This window comes from Marmota monax, unplaced genomic scaffold (genome assembly GCF_021218885.2).
Source record: "Marmota monax isolate L192 unplaced genomic scaffold, Marmota_monax_Labrador192_F-V1.1 WCK01_AAM20220418_F8-fsc00220, whole genome shotgun sequence".
NCBI lineage: Eukaryota > Metazoa > Chordata > Mammalia > Rodentia > Sciuridae > Marmota > Marmota monax.
This window is the reverse complement of record NW_026693909.1, coordinates 2,458,295-2,472,645: the sequence shown is the minus strand read 5'-3', so window position 1 is coordinate 2,472,645 and position 14,351 is coordinate 2,458,295. Positions and strand designations below refer to the sequence as shown.

At 58.3% G+C, this 14,351-nt stretch overlaps 1 protein-coding gene across 8 annotated transcripts in view; it reads right to left on the bottom strand.

The window, feature by feature from the left end:
* The window catches only part of Tbc1d16 (TBC1 domain family member 16), a 74,283-nt gene that overhangs the window by 33,817 nt on the left and 26,115 nt on the right, over window positions 1-14,351 (bottom strand). The window contains exons 1-2 of one of the 8 annotated variants that reach the window (XM_058585283.1): window positions 11,390-11,880; window positions 10,883-11,239 (exon numbers count right to left, since the gene is read on the bottom strand). The exons of the other annotated variants lie outside the window; for them this stretch is intronic. The gene's annotated coding sequence lies outside the window, so the exon portion shown is untranslated. Of the gene's footprint in view, window positions 1-10,882; window positions 11,240-11,389; window positions 11,881-14,351 lie in introns of those variants that run through there. 8 annotated transcript variants of the gene reach the window in all.

The following is a 14,351-nucleotide window of genomic DNA, read 5'->3' as shown; positions in this document are numbered from 1 at the left end:
CAATGAGTCCCTCTGAGAAGCTGGACAGCTCGTCCCCGGCCAGGCAGGTCACTCATGGAGCATCTCCAGCCTGGCCCCAGTGTGCCTGGTCCTCACTCTGAAGAGGTGACAGCTCCTGCAGACACAGGTCAGTTGCCTTTGTGCCACGAGTGGGCGCCTTCCCTTTCCCTGCTAGGGAATGCCCACCCCTGCCCTGAGATCCTGGGTCAAAGGCGAAGGGCAGGAGGCAGGCAGGCCTGGCTCCCCTGGTCCCGTGGAAGCCATTTCTCATTGATCTCCATTTGCTTTTCAAACATGCATTTCCTGTTGTCAACTGTGCTAAACGCTATTTAGTAGCTAATTAACTTCCATGTGAAGACCTCTCTAATTGCACCCTCTCCCCCTCCCCACCCGGGTCCTTGGGGGCCGCCAAGCTGTCCTAGGGCATCTGTTCTGCCGGCTCCTACCTTGCAGAAGCAACTTCAAGCCCAACAACAACTGCCAATCAAGGCTGCAGAGGTCAAGGGGGACCAAATTAGGTGCCCTCCGCTACCGCCAAACTTGCTTGGCGAAGCTTAATTTAAATAAGAAAGCAAAATAGGTTATGAAAAGTAATTTTTCCCAAGGAAACTCGTCACCAGGGGGCAGACAGGGCAGCATCCGCTGCTCTTCAGAATGGCTGATTTCTGCTTTGAAGTGTCCTGACTGGCCATTCTATTTTGATTACTCTGGTGTCTATCTGCCATTCGTCACACGGAGGGATAATCAGAAAACAGGAGGCTTTGATTAACAGTGGCATAAATCACCGTGATTCCAATTACCGCAAGGTCCCTGTGTGTGGTAGGAGGAGGCAGCAAGGTGGCTGCCAGTCCACCCCCCTCAGGGCCACCGGCCACACTGGGCTTCACCTCTCAGGCTCAGGTTTTATATTTCTACCACAGTTGGGCACAAGGTGTGGGTGGCAAGCCAGCATGCACAAATGCCCGCAGCCCAGACTGGGCTGGACTCCGTCTACGGCCACCATAAACTGGAACACCGTAGTTCCAGGTCAAGGCTCAGGAGGTGCCACCCAGTGGCTCTGCAGCTCTGCGGTGGTCACAGCCAGAGAGCACTTGACTGCTGAGGAACCGCACCACGCCCCCAGCCCTAGGACCTTCACCAGAGAAGACAGGCCACCTCACGCTGGAAACCGAGGCGCGGGTGGGCGCTCCTGCCGTCAAAGAGGGAGTGGCAAGGGGCAGCAGGTGCCCACATTCCTGGCTTCTCATGGAAGGCCAAGGCCAGCACAGTGGACCAATGATTATGTTAGCAAAGACCCCACTTTCAAATAAGCTCACATGCTGAGGCTGATGGAGACCAGCCCGGCGGCTGGGACGTCCCCTCCCGGGAAGGCCGCAGCCAGCCTCAGTGCAATGACCCCACCTGTATGGTCAGCAGGAGGGCTGAAGCTGCCCAGCACAGGTCTTGAAGGCTGGGCGGGGCAGGGGTAGGTGTGGCCAGGGGAAGAGCTGGACCCTGAGGCCAGTTGTCCTCTCTCCCCACAGGTCTCTGCTGCTCTGTCTGCTGTTTTCCCTCCCAAGATGCCCTGGGAGCAAATCCACCCGGGGTACAGTTTGTTTCCACAGAGGGACCTTAAACCTGAGGTGGGCCAGGGCACCTCTTAGAGGGTCAAATCCAGAATGGCCCTGGGGCAGTGCCACTGGGTGGGCACTGCCCAAGGCAGAATCGCCTCCAGCAGGCCCAGGAAGCAGGATTATCTCTCCTGCTGTCACCCTGAACCCACTCACAGGAGGTCACTGCTTCAGAACACCTTGGGCCTGTGAGGGGTGGGAAACAGGCACTTCTTTAAGGACGGTTAGTGTAAACTCAGGTTTGCTTATGCAGGAACTTCCCGGAGTCTTGTATGTAGCAAAGGCTGAGACAGAACCCAGCACCCTGCACCGTGCTGCCCTGGAGCCAGCCACCCTGCTCTCCTGAGCCACAGGCAGGGGTTGCAGCCCATCTGCCCAAGGTCAAAGTCAAGGCCAGGCCCACAGGTCACACTGCAAAGCGTGTCCCCTGGGGGAAGGTGGCAGGAGCCTAAGAGATGCCCCATCACAAAACAGTCCAAACCGGGACTGCCCAAGGTCACACACACACACAGCAGCCTGGTGTCCCTGTCAATCGGTTCCTGTGCTCTGTACCTAATGGTTCTGCCAACACACATCACAACCAAACAAATCAATCACAATGAAAAGGGGGAAATTACCTTTAGGGGAAAAAAGGCTTTTCTAGAAGGCTCTATGCAAGAAGTATTGGCCCATCAGTCTGTAGTCAACTCCGAAGCAAAAGGTAGCAGTCTCCTGCTTGTCTTGTAAGTTAAGCCATGCAAAATTAGCGTCTGGTTCTGCTAAGGATGGTGACATGTACCCCAGCCAGTCCTCGTCGCTGAGGCCTCGGGACGTGGCCTCTTTCATGCTGACTTGCACATTCCCAACCCATACCTGCCAGTCTAACTCAGGCCCTCGCCAACGAAAAGCTTTTCAATCAGTGAAAACGTTTTCCAAAAGGAGTTTCTTAAATTGACAGAAAAAGAACATGGGGCCAGGTACAGTGGGCACACCTGTAATCCAGGCGCGGGAGGCTGAAGCAGGAAGATTCGAGTTCAAAGCCAGCCTCGGCAACCTAGCAAGACCTTGTCTCTAAATAAAATATTTTAAAAAGGGCAGGGATGTGGCTCAGTGGTTCAGCACCCCTGGGGTCAATCCCTGGTACCAAAAAACAGAAAGAAAGGAAGGAACGTGGAGGGTGAGCAGGGCACTCTCCACTGTTCATGACCATGACTCCAGAGTGAATTCAGTGAACATCCCTGCAGGAACCGTGAGGCACCATGACAGACAGGCTCCAGACAGCCTAGCAGCACCCTGATGTGGGCCACCTGAGATCCTCCGCTTAGTTCACCCTTGCTCAGGGCCTTCACAGAAGGGTCTCGTGAGCCCACACGGGAACCAATTTTGCCCACTGAAGATCTGGAGCTGGGCTGGGGCTGGGGCTCAGTGGTGGTGCGCTCGCCTAGCGTGCGTGAGGCTCTGGGTTCGATCCTTAGCACCACAGACACATACAAATAAATAAAGTAAAGGTCCATTAACAACTAATTTAAAAAGAAGAACTGGAGCTTTGCTGGGAGCCGTGGTGCACGCCTGTATTCCCAGCAGCTCCGGGGGCTGAGGCAGGAGGATCATGAGTTCCAAGCCAGCCTCAGCAAAAGCAAGGCCACTAAGCAATTCAGTGAGTTCCTGTATCTAAATGAAGTACAAAATAGGGCTGGGGTGTGGCTCAGTGGTCAAGTGACCCCGAGTTCAATCCCTGGTACCCACCCCCAAAAATAAAAAGAAATGGAGCTATATCCCCAAAGCTGGAGCCCCTCCCATTCTGCCCAGGGGGGTGGGTTTCTGTTCTGGTGAGTGTGCCAAAGCCCCCTCCCGTCACTCCCAGTTTCAGTGGGGTGGCCAGGCTTTGCAGTTGGCATGCCTTACTGTCCCCAACAGTGTGACCACTCTGTGTCCTGTTTGAGTGACAGACCCCAAAAGAACACTGGTTACTTCCTGGATAGAAAGACCTGACATTTTGCCCACCATGGAGGAAGTCTTTATAAATCGAGCTGTCTTTGCTTTTCTCACTGTCCACCTTTGGATACCGTGAACAGGCTGCTGGGACGTGGGTCCACAGATATCAGGATTGTTCTAGACACCGTTGCCCTCAGCATCCACGGGGTAAGGGCTGCAGGACCCCTGTGGTTCCAAAGCCCTCAGGTCCAAAGTCCCTGAACAGGACGGCAGAACATTTGCACAGAATCAGCACATGTGCTCCCCAAGACTTTTGATCCCTCCTGACTCCTCTAACACCCAAGACAACGCAAATACCATGTGGACGGCGGCTACACTGTGATGCTCAGCGATGATGATGGTTATTTTCCTGGATATTTCTGATGGGCTCTTGGTGAACCTGAGGATGTGGGCTGTGGATACAGAAGTGCAGGGCTGCTACTACCACCTGCAGGTAGGTAAGCCACCAGGTAGGTACACCACCTACAGGACGGCTCCGTCACAGCCGTGGTAACAGTGTGCCCTGTTGGCCATGGTCTCAGGCTCCCAGGAGCAAGGACCCTGAGGTCTTCACTAGGGACTCTGAGCTGCCCCCACAAGCCAGCCATGGCATAGACTTTGCAGGCCCTCCAGGGAAGGCATGGGGGATCTCTGGCCCAGCGCCCTCCAAACACAAAGATCACAGCTCTGGATTAACAGCCCAGGGCCCCTGGACTTTGGAAACACGCTGAACGGGGCAAACATATCTGGTGTCCTTTCAGAAGGCAGGGATGCCCTCGGGTGCAGTTGAGTATGGGCCCCGGGACTGCCAGCCCCACCAGCAGCCTCCCCATGTGGCCATCTGGCAAGGCCAGTTACAGGACAGGCCACTATAATCGCTCAGATCTACAGACCTTGGCCTCTCCGGCAGCCCAGTTCACGTGCCCTGGGATCTCACCCTCCCTTTGCTGCATGCAAACATCTGTCCCTGAGTCTGATGACTCTAGGGACTTGTAGGAGCTGGCTCAGAGGCCAAGACACTAGACCTTCACTTCAACACGTGAACCAGTCCTGCTGCCACGAGCAGAGGGGCATGAACACACCTCGCCAGGCTCACCAGACAAGGAGTGAGAACCACGACTGAGGGAGGCCCACTGTGGTCCTGGGGCCACCCACCAACCCAGCCCCTCCCTGACACTCCCTTCTGGGCTCCCAAAGCATCAGCCAGGGGTCCTGCCCTCTGAGGTGGCCGGAGGCTGGGCGGTCAGCTCTCGGGAGCGGGCCCAGGCCCAGGGTTGTCTCCCGCCGCAGGCCCTCAGTTCAGCGTCCACACCCAGAAACGGGCTCGTGTTTCCAAATTCCCAGGAGACAGTGGGAGAGTCTATTTTTCTAAGCTCATGAAAACACTGGGAAAGTTCATCCCTGAGCTGCCCCAGCCCTTCATGTGGGCTCTCTGGGAAGGACCAGCGTTCGGAGCCCACCGACTCGGATGGACCGTGGCAGCTTTTCCCTCCAGGCCCGCAAGGCCAGCAGCTCAGCTGCTTCTACCAGGCTGGTTCTGCCCACGGCCAGCAGCATGATTTCCCAACCCTGGAAGTTCACAACACTTCCAAGAAGAGCTCCACGGACTTAATGGGGAGAAGCAGGTTCCAGGAAGCTGGGAAGATGAGCACCAAGTGGCCCTGCATGCTGGCCAGCCCCTCCGGCTTTACTGTGGCGAGGGGCCAATAAAGGTGCACGTGACATGAACCTACTGCCTTGACCGTCCTGGAGCCATCAGGGACGGTGACATCTTCTACACTGTGGTGCAACCACTGCCACCGTCCACTTCTGCAACCTTCCATCTTGCAAAACTGAACTCTGCACCCAGTGACGGCTCCCACCCCTCCTGGGCCTGGCAGCCTCCACGCCAGCGTCTGTCCAAGACTCCAGGGACCTCACGAGCAGGGCCGTACAGGGTCTGTCCCCTGGTGACCTTATTTCATGTAACACAGTGTCCTCAGGGCTCTGCATGTTAGCCTGTGTCAGAACTGCCTTCCTTCCATGCCGGCTAATGTGCCATGCGCCCCGTACCCCAGGCCTCCAGGGCCCAGAGCTCCCCGAGAGCTCGCCCACTGAGCCACACCCCCAGCCCAGGGTTTGTTCCACGTCGCTGTGTCTGCTAGCCTGCCGAGGGGCACGTGAGGCTTCGCCTTTGGCTCCTGCGGACAACCTGCTACGGCGGTGTGTGAACATGAGTCCCTTTTTCCTAACATTTCTATATGGACCATGAATTATCTCTGTAATAATAATTTATTTATTTTTTTATGCAGGAGGTTCATGGAGTAATTTCCAGACAAGGCCACCTTCGAGCTCCGACAGCTTCCCCTGCAGGTCTGTGTGTCCACACAGGATGTCCAGCTGCCCACCAGACCCAGGCAAAACATCAGCCTCTACTTTGGGGCCAGAGGCCAAGTCTGTCTAGGACCTGTCTGGTCTCTGGGGAGGCTGCGTGGCTGGAGACAGGGTGAGGGTGTGGTCACTGTGGATCCTCCACCCACCAGACACCCGGAGAAGCAAGGGAAGGTCAGGGGGAGGTGAAAGGCGGCTGGAGCACCGGGGTGTGGGTGCATGGCCCAGCAGCCATGCGGTCCAGCAGGCCCCGCGAGGGCTAGGTGGGTGGGAGCGCCTGTCCTGGCCGACAGCCCACAGCCAGCCCAGCCCTGGTAACAGCTTCCAGGCCCTTGCCAGCTAGGGTCCACGTCGTTCAGAGTTGACAAACCCAGCCCCGGGGAGGGAGCGAGCAGGGAGGGGGCAGGGGGACGGAGGGGCAGGACAAGTTGGGGGTGTTGGGGAGGAAAGGGACAGAGGAGGCAGCGGCAGTGGACAGCCCCCTGCTGATCTGGGAGAAGCCTGCCATCTGCTGGGCACCACAGGTCCCTCCTGGGCTGCAGTGCCACCTCCACCCGGGGTTTCCTGGGGACGCCGTCTGCCATCTTCCCCCACGCAGGGAGCACGTGGGGCCATGGTGCCCCAACCCATCTGGAGCAGGAAGAAAGGGCCACCACTCTGCCAAGACAGAGTTCCGTGTGGCCCCTCTGCCCCCGGACCTCGGTGATCTGTGTTCACATCCGTCCCTACTGGTGGCCGCCGCCTGACGTGCTGGGGTCTGCGGCCCCCCACCACAGCACACAATGGATCCTTTCTCCCCAGGAGGCTGGTGAACACGGTGACCTCGCTGGTGTGCCCGTTGGCTCTGACCCTGCATGCCACTGCTGTTCTTGGCAGCTGGTAGTCCAGCAGCTCAGGAAGCTGTCACCTTCCACTACCACAGGGAGGCTCGGGGACAAGCAGGACAGACTTTTCACACTGGCATCACCTGGAAGGCATGCCAAGGGCCACCTTTCCACGCCTCCTAAAAGGGGCTACTGTGACCCAAATCAAACAGAGGCCCCTGGAACCATGAGAGCATGCAGCACAGAGGGGCGGCGGCACACTGTCACTCGACACCCACCCCGGCAGCCCGCCAGCCTTGGAGAGAGACGGAGCTACCAAAAATAATCCTCCTGTGTTTAAATATTTACAGAAGAGAGACAGATCCTGGGGCCTCCAGGCCCTGCCTGCCTGACCTCACCCACAGCCCTGGAGGGCCACACTTCCCATGCACCCTTCTGTGGGGTCCCCTTCTTGCTCCCTCCTTGACACGGCCGCAGCCTCTGGTGACTCACAAAGCAGCGGCAGCCCTCTCCTCCTCCAGGAGGTCTCCACTTCCAAGTCCCCTCTCTCCTGGCCCACCCCCCCCTCCTCCCCCCACGGAACCTGCTGGCTCCGGAGCCCCCAGCACAGCCTCCCCCGGAGGACCTGCAGCCCACTCTGGAGACCCAGTGAACAAAATGGGTGGAAGTGCCATTTGCTCTTTAGCCCCCAGAGCTGCCCTCAACCCGCTCATGGGGGACCGTGGGGGCCAAGGTCATCACAAGAGCCTGTCACAAGCCCCAGTGAGGTGCCAAGCCCACGCTGTCCTCGGGACTTGTGCTCAGAAGCCTCCCAAGGCAGTCTCCTGGGGAGGGTCAGAGGCTGGCCCCATCATGTACTGGGAAAACTGAGGTCATGAGGGCATGTCCTGCCGGGCACAGGGCCAGGCAGAGCTGGGATGTGGTGCAGGACCAGGGGAGGTCAGGGCCTGAGCCAAGGCGCCTACTTCCACGCCCACAGTGCTCAAGGGTGGTGGCCTGGGTATGGGTTAGTGCCACCCCGCTGCTGTGGGCTGTCAAGAGAACTGCACTTCCACACTCCCCAGAGACAGGGAGGTGCGGGGAGAGGGGATGTCGGCAGCCTGGCGCGTGGGGACCTGAGCTGCGGCTGATGGAGGCCCTCTCAGTTGACCATGCTGGGAGGACACCAGCCAGGAGCCAGACCATCCTGCCACAAGACACAAGGTCCCTCCCTGACTTTAGGGAGTTTCATCAGGTGTTCGTTACATTGCAACAGCCAGGCACGTCCCCAAGGGCATGGTGCCAGCTCCCGGGTGCCCTGGGGACCCTGCCACGTCACTGCTTCTGGGAGCCTGTGACCTCACACTCAGAGCTCTCAGAAGCGCCCCTGGGCCTCCCAGCCGTGCGGGAGCTCTGCCAGAGCTGCAGACGTAAGGCCCGGGGGCCCCTGGGCCTCTGGCTTCCTGCTCCCAAGGGCGGCCCTCTGCACTCAGAGCAGCTCAGTCCCCGGGCAGAGCCCACAAGCCCCGTGACACCAGGACACCAACCGGCCAGGGTTGCGTCAAGGAGCCCCAGCAGGGCGGTGGAGAGGTGTGGGCTGCAGTGGCACAGGCTGACAAGCCCAGCCCTGGAAAGCCCTCCTGCCACAGAGGCACAGGCCCTGGGGACACTGCCTCCCGGCCGGGGACCTGAACCTCCCTCTCCTTGGCTCAGGAGAGCGGGGACACTGGTTTTCTCCCTGTCCTGGCAGATTTAGTAGAAAAGGGTGGGCTTTGGAAGACCCACCAGTCCCTGTGGGCAGCCTACAAGAGGATCTCAAGACGAAGCTGCGGGGCAGAGGCTCCACAGGGCGTCGCTTTAGAACCTGCACACCTGCCTCTGGACTCCAGTCAGGCCTGGGGAGCATCAGGGCTGCAGGGTACCCTAGCAGGGGCAATGGGCCCTCTCCAGACTCCTACAAGCCACCCCGCCATCAAGGATGAAGGACGAGGGAATCCAGAGAGAGCTGGCCCACCGCAGGGCTGGGCAGGACCCTGCCTGTGCAGACCCCACTGGCCAGGCGGGCCCCAGCCCCTCACGGCAGCAGCCCTGAAGGAGCCAGCCGGCTCTGGAGATGCGTTCCAGGCACCAGTACACACGGCACAGTGTCCGAGACCCCCCAGGATATTGATTATATTACATCGATGGCATATTGACATGATACTCTTTTGGGTACTCTGGGTAGTTGTTACAATTAATTGTATCTACTTCTTAAAAAAAAAAAATGTAGCGAACAAGACCCACACAAATATTCCCAGATGACCTTGGACAGAGGCATAAAAGTGACCATATCCAGAACACGGAGGCCGAGGCCGCCTCGAACCCCACACCTCACACCCAAATTAACTCGGAATGGGCCTCGGACCTGACTGTAAAGCCAAGCAGTATCCAGGTATACTATTCCTGGTATCCAGGAAGATACTAGAATGTCTTCAGGACCTAGGGCCAGGCCAGAAGTTACCAGACTTGACGTCAACAGCATGATTCATAAAAGCACAACAGAAAAGGATGACTTGGACTCCACAAACTAAAGTGCTGTGCTCTGTGAAAGCTCCTGTGAGAGGGTGAGAGGTGGCTGGAGACTGGGTTCACAAGGGACTGGGTTCCAGAATATATTAAAATCCAGCCGCAAAAAGAAAGCAAAACCAATTAGAATAAGAGCACGTTTCACCAGAGGGGAATGCAGATGCTCAGCGTCACCTGCCATCAGGGAAACTCAAGTTTAAACTGCAACAAGGTGTCACCACCACACACCTATCAGAACAGCCAAAACGGGAGCCAGGGGGTCACCGAGTCTGAGTTGAGCCCCGTCTGGGCAACTGAGACCCCCATCTCAAAAAAAAAAAAAAAAAAACGGAAGTGACAACACCAAATTCTGGTGGGGGCGCAGAAAACTGACCGGGTCACTCACAAATTGCCGGGGGACAGTAACAGGGCATGGCCACTGTGGAAAACGGTTCAGCAACTTCTTTTAAAAGTAAACACACACTTGGTCACTGGGAATTGCATTCCTGAGAATTTATCCCAGAGGAATGAAAACTTTGCTTCAGACAACAACCTGCACATGAATGTTAATAATGCAGCTTATTCCTCACAGCCCCAGACAGAAACAAGCGCGGACGTCTGTCAGCGGGTGAGTGGCCTCCCACAGGACGTCTGCACAGGGGAGCCCACTTGGTGAGGAAAGGGAGCCAAGTCTCCTGTATGTCGCACACCCGAGGGGGCCACGGGGAGCGTGCAAGCCCAGCCTCAGGCAGCAGGTTCCACGTCGTGGAATCCTTACAGAGGCGGAAAGGAGAGCCTGGTCACTGGGGGTCAGGGATGGAGATAAGTAGTGAGGCGACTACACAGGAGTGGCCTGAGGGAGCCTGCGCCTTGCGTTTCAATGCTGGGGGGCACCAGGCTACATGTGCGTGTGCCCCGCGGGCTGCACCAGCTTGGAGCACCCCCAGCTTGGAGCACCCCCAGCTTGGAGCACGTCTGATGCTTCCCTGGGGGAACAGGAGGCAAGGGGCCGGGGATCTCCCCATACTTTCTTTATTTTTCAGCTTTCTGTGAAAACAGTTACCTCAAAATAAACATTTCTAAGAATCATGGCCAACAGAAAACTTGAGATCACAGATTGGCTCCCACTGCATTTCCATAGGACAGTGCTGGTCTGACCCCAAGGTCACCAAACTGTGGCCAAGAGCCAAGTCCAGGCTGCTGTCTGTGCAGCCCATGAACTCACAGGCTGTTTTCAATTAATAAACTTTACTTATTTCAGGCTCCCAGAAAAACTGAGCAGAATACAGATTTCCCATAGCCCCATCCCACGTAACCCGGGTTCACCTCTTATTAACGTCTTGTATTTGTGTGCTAGATTTTTAAAAATGATTTTTAAATATATATATATATAATTGCTGATGGACCTCTTTGCTTAATTAATTTATTTATATGCAGTGCTGAGAATCAAACCCAGGGCCTCACACCTGCTAGGCAAGGGCTCTACCACTGAGCCCCAGCCCCAGCGCCCTGCCCCCTGCTAGATTTGCTATAATTGATGAACCAATACATGGGTGCTCATAACTGATACAGGATACAGTGCTGATACACCGTGGGTCGTACCTCAGGTCCACATTTATGTTAGGACTTCGCCCAGTCACGGGTCTCAGCAGGCTCTGGGTGACCGTTCAGGGACTGACAGTCCTGTGGCCGCCTGTTGGCCCCTCCCTCCCTGAACTCTCGCAGTGGGTGCTCTTCCCATCTCTTCCTGAATGTCCCATGTGCGTGGCCTTTTGGGACTGGCTCCCTTCACTTGGCAATGGGACCGGAAGGTTCCTCCCTGGCTCCACGGCTCCCTTCTTCCCATCCACAGGCCACATTCCCATGTCCGGATGCACCACAGTCTGCTACCACCCATCTTGACGGCTTCCGACGGGGGCATTGTGAATAAGGCTGCCGTTGGCATTTGTGCACAGGTTTCTGTGTAAAGAACAGCACTGGACATTTTTAAATGCTGAAAAAGGAGGAAGAGGAGGAGGAGGAGGAGGAGGAGGAGGAGGAGAAGGAGGGGAGGAGGAGGAGGAGGAGGAGGAGGAGGAAGATTTTATACACATTATACAAAGTCCACACCTCAGTGCCCAGGATGAGGTTTTGATGGAACACAGCCACACCCGTTCCCACACGGTGGTGGTAGCATTTGGAATACAGGGCAGGGTTGAGAAGGGGCAGCAATGGCCATTTGGTCCCCAAAGCAGAAAACACTCTCTGGCCCATCCGCCAAGTCCTGGGACAGACGATTACAACTCCCAACTCTGAAAGGCCAAGAACAAGCGGACCCAGCTGGGAGGCGCAGGAAGGGTTGGACGAGCACAACCACTCTCCCTGTGCCTTTCCCCAAAATTTCCAAAATGGGCACCTGTCACTCCGTCGCCTCCAAGGCAGGCTCCACGGCGGCTTGGCTCAGGCTCCACCTCTCTGGGGACTCGAGATCTCTTGGGTGCCAATGGGGCGGGGCCCCTGGGGTAACTGACAGGCGACGGAAAGGAGGGGCTTCACGGGGCACGGTCTAGACTTAGCTTTTTGCTTTTACTTCAGAGTTGATGTCACAGCCAGGAACTCAGTGAGCAGAGACCTTGTGGAAAGGCCTTGAACTCTGCCTCCATCTTCTCCTAAATGGGACGGTGACACCCGCTTCAGACATTAAAGCCAGTGGCCACAGCTTGTGAGGGGTGAATCACGTTTCATGGCTGCCCCAAACTCCCAACTTTATTTGGAAAAAGGGTCTTTGCAGGCGTTGTCAGGTTAGAATGAGGCTGTGCTGGAACCGGGTGGCCCAATCCAGTGGCTGGTGTCCCGAGAGGCACCGAGGGCACAGGGAGGGGCTGTGGAGTCAGAGACCGAGGCTGGGATGATGAGGCCAGGATCCAGAAGCAGCAGGAGGGACCCTGCCCAGGGCCACGGGGTGCACCGCCAGCCCTCCCTGATTCAGGCTTCTGGCCTCCAGAATGTGAGGACAGGCTGCTCCCCTTCTAAGCCACTGTGGGTCTGGGGCCCTCTGTCACGGGGCATCTGGAGCAGGCTGTGAAGTGGGTAAGGGCGCCTCCTGAAAGCCACGGCGCTGAGTGCTGCTGGCCAGGCCAACCCTCCAGCACCAGGATGACCCCCCATGTGGACCCCCCAGCACCAGGTGGACCCCCAGCACCAGGTGGACCCTCCAGCACCAGGCTGAACCCCCTCAACAGCAGGCTGACCCCCCCCCAGTACCTCACCTATTGCTGGACTCAACCACCTGGTGGCCCAGTGTCACTGAGGAGGCCGAGGTGCAGAGCTCAGCCGCCTGCCAAGCCCAGACCCAGAGGTCTGGGAGGAGCTGGGGCTCACAGCTGGACACTGAAGACCTCACAGGCCCGGCCTCTCCACACACCGTGGGGAGCCGCCCAGCTGCCCAAGCCACACGTGGTTCTCTGACAGCACCTCCAAGCCCCCGCCTCCTGCCAAGGACCCCACACCTTATAAGGAGCCCCGGAGCAGAGGGGCAGCCAGGTGGAGGGCCCTGCTTGGGTCTGGGTGAGTGCCCGGCTCCTGACCTGGCAGTGAGGCCCCCAGGCGACACTACTCCCACTTCCTGTGGCTTTCTCTGCGTGGGGGGACACTGTGTGGACCCCTGGCCCTTCCTGAGGAGACTTCCTCGGGATCAGGGACCAGCTGCCCTCCTGGCAGGGGAGCAGCGCGGCCGGGGCAGGCTGGGGGCGAGCGGGCGGCGAGGAGCCTGCCAAGTGCCACAAACACCAGACAAGATTAGTCTTCAGCGGCTCCGAGCAGATTGCAGGGTGTCGGGAGATGGCGTGTTTTAAAGAAATAAATCTCAGCTCCCGATCGCAGAAGCACAAACAAACCCAAACAACAGATCCTCGGAGCTGCCCGGCCCCCGCCTGCCGCCTGCCGCCTGCCGCCAGCGGGAAGCGCTGCGGCTGCCTGAGCAGGCGGGTGGGTGGGGCCTGGGAGCAGAGGGGGACATTGCCGGCTCCTCCGGGTGATGGGTGTCCAGGTGCCTGGGTTGGCCCTGACATTTGGGGGGACGGGAGGTGCCCCTCCCAGCTGCCTCTCACTGGCTCCTGGCCCCTCGATACCCAAGGGACACCCAAGGGACACCCAAGGGCTCTGGGGACCCGCTCACCTCTCCCCTGGGGGTGGCAGCCCCCACCTGCACTCCCTCCGTCCCACCCTGGTCCTGCCTCGACACTGCCTGCCTGTGGCCCTCCCCACGTGCCAGCTGTGCCCCCACTGGCTCCTCCTTGTCTTCTCAGGCCTCTGTCCTCCAGGGCTGGCAGCTATCTGACAAGGACAGAGGGACAGGGAGGGTTGGAGGGCCCGGGTCTGCTGCATTCCCTCCCTAGGCAGCTCAAGGGGAAAGTGGACTCACCCTGGGCACGCCTGCCGGGGGGCAGCGAGGGGGGACAGCGAGGGGGGACAGCGAGGCGGAACCAGCTGTCCGGGAAACTGGAGGGGCTTGGAATCTGGCAGCGTCCCACCCGCTCTGCCTGGAGTGGGGCCTGAGTGACAGCAGGTACGGACCACCAGGCTCACTGATTCCAGAGCCTTCCAGAGACTGGGACACCCCCCGCCCCAGCGTGCCTCGCTTCTGTCCCCAGTACACGCAGGGTGCAAGAGGCGGCCGTTAATAAGCCCCCACTGTGGCCGACACCTGCCGTCCCTGCTCCTCTTCCCAAAGCGCTTGCGTGCCATTTATCGTGAGGTCAGCAGTCCGCCAGGCTTCAGAGAGACCTGGACCTCCTGCCCCTCCCCAAGGACAAAGCCACCCTGTTGAGGGGCACCAGTCACTTGTCCTTGCTGCCTCTCTTCTTCTCAGCAGACTCCTGCAGGCCTGTTCTGCGCTGGGAGGGTCACTGCACCCCCAGCACCCACCCACTGTCCCCACAGGCTCGCACCCAGAGTGGCACTGGCCAACAAGGAAGCCCCCAACTCGCAGGGGTGTTAAATGTAAGTTGGCCAAACAGAGTTCGGGAAGAACTCAGCCGCAGACGGGGTGGTGCGGACACACGGCGGGACCCCCGTGAGCAGCGACAGGGCA